The sequence below is a fragment of the Pseudopodoces humilis genome, chromosome 1 (assembly GCF_049639895.1).
Source record: "Pseudopodoces humilis isolate 2021_Gansu_Grassland_sample_001 chromosome 1, ASM4963989v1, whole genome shotgun sequence".
Lineage (NCBI taxonomy): Eukaryota > Metazoa > Chordata > Aves > Passeriformes > Paridae > Pseudopodoces > Pseudopodoces humilis.
Window position 1 is genome coordinate 34,193,752 of NC_142200.1, and position 2,048 is coordinate 34,195,799.

At 42.8% G+C, this 2,048-nt stretch overlaps 1 non-coding gene across 1 annotated transcript; it reads right to left on the reverse strand.

Annotated features, from left to right (window-relative positions):
* Positions 1-1,957: 1,957 nt before the first annotated feature.
* On the reverse strand, positions 1,958-2,048 carry TRNAY-GUA (transfer RNA tyrosine (anticodon GUA)). Its single transcript is given in 2 exon segments — positions 1,958-1,993; positions 2,012-2,048. It is a non-coding gene; the product is annotated as a tRNA-Tyr (tRNA).

Consider the following 2,048-nt stretch of genomic DNA (forward strand, 5'->3'; position numbering starts at 1 on the left):
AGAAGGTCTGTGTGTGCTTTTATTTTGTGAGCTATCCTTTAGAAGTGAAAAGAGTTGCCACTGAACCAGTGAAAAGGAACAAAGGAGTTTAGAGACGTTCATATAGGAAGGACTGAATCTTGGGAATAAAACAAATCTTTAGCCCTAGATAGAGTCTGTGCCCTGTCCCACACCAGGGAATGGCACAGGAATGTGCTTCTGGACTGTGGATTCAGTTTTGACTGCTAGTGAGTATTAAGTTGTGTGGATAACAGCTAAGGAAATGAATGTTTTCTTCAATTTATGCCCACTGAGATGCCTCAGTTCCCTAAAAGGCAGGTTTTCATACCTGGGTTATTCATGGGACAGCTCCTGAGAGGGATACACTGCACCATGACGGAAGAGAAGGGAGAAAAGGTTGTTGTTGGTGTCTGTGTCCATACACATGCACAAAAACATACTAATTAATAAAGAGGTATCTGGGGCCATGGGGATAACACACAAAGAGAAGCAAAGTGTGCAGGTCTGACTCCTGCTGAACTTTATAAATCTATTTCCATGCTGATAATCTTACTTGTACTGTATTCCCACAGAGAGTGGTTCTTCCTTGCTCTCATATCTGAAGTCTGCCCCAGAGAAACACTCCTACACAGAGAGAAGACTCACTTGGGGTTCTGTTGAAGGAGAAAACTTCACTTCCATTCTCCCCCTGTTATGCAGACAGATTTGGACGCTTTCAGACACGTTTACTCTCTCCAAGCCAGGAGCTGTTGCCAAGCATGTTTTTCTGCACCCCACGTAGCACCTGTAATGGAAAAGAAGGCTTGAAGGAAAAAGGAAACAATAGAACACACGAGAGAAAAAACAGAGTATGAGTGCTGGCTCTTTTATTAACTATGTCCACATTTGTCTGCATTAAACCCCTTCTGTGTAAGGACCTCTATGACCCTTCTCCCTCTGCTCCACATTCTGCTAGAACATCCCATGTCACCCTTTTTGGCACATCCAAAGGACCAAATATCACATCTGCCACTTTAAGTCAAGAGATGGTGGAGGACTTTTTTCCACTCCTGTCAGCCAGGGCACTCACAGCCCTCATTTATAAGGATTATCTGGCATCACAGAAAGCCCAATTAATACAGATTATTTGGCATCACATAAAGCAACTTGCAAAACGAGAAGAGACTGTCCAGAATGGAATACAAAGGATCACCATGGGAAAGAAGACCTAATAAAACTAGCTAAGACTGAACTAAAAATGCTTAATTACTTTTGGCTTCACATAGGAGAATGCCAAATATATATTATTAAATTGAGAAGGGATCTCATTAGGTCATATAAGTATCTGTCTCAGAGACGGGTGCCACGAGGATGGCGCCAGACTCTTTTCAGCAGTGCCCAGTGACAGGACAAGGAGCAACAGCCATCAACTAAAGCACCAGAAATTCCATCTCAAGATGAGGAAGAACTTCCTTATGGTGAGGATGGGAGAGCACTGGAATAGGATGCCCAGGGAGGCAATGGAATCTCCCTCTCTGGAGACATTCAAAACCCATCTGGATGCATTCCTGTGTAAACTGCTCTAGGTGACTCTACCTGAGCAGGGAGGTCTCCAGAGGTCCTGTCCAATCCTAACAATTCTGTGATTACAACAATATATTATTTATTAAATGTCATTAAAAAATAACTAATTATAGTTTTATTAAACGTAATAATAACTAATATTATTACGGAAAACAACAAAGCACTTCCAAAAGCATTGCTGCTACTCATATTGCAGTATTTTCTGCAGGGCTGTCACCTCTTTGCGGTATTTTCTTTTTTTTTTGTTTCCTCTCAGGAGAAAAACAAACAAAAAAAAAAAAAAAAAAAAAAGTGAATCGCTTGTGTATCACACGTGTTTATAAACTGCTCTAGGAGCGTCTTCCTGAGCGGGGACAAAGCCGCGCTCCGGTCCCAGAAAAAAATATTCAGCGTCTCCTTCGAGCCGGAATCGAACCAGCGACCTAAGGATTCCCGCGGGGCGCGGCCTCTACAGTCCTCCGCTCTACCAGCTGAGCTATCGAAGG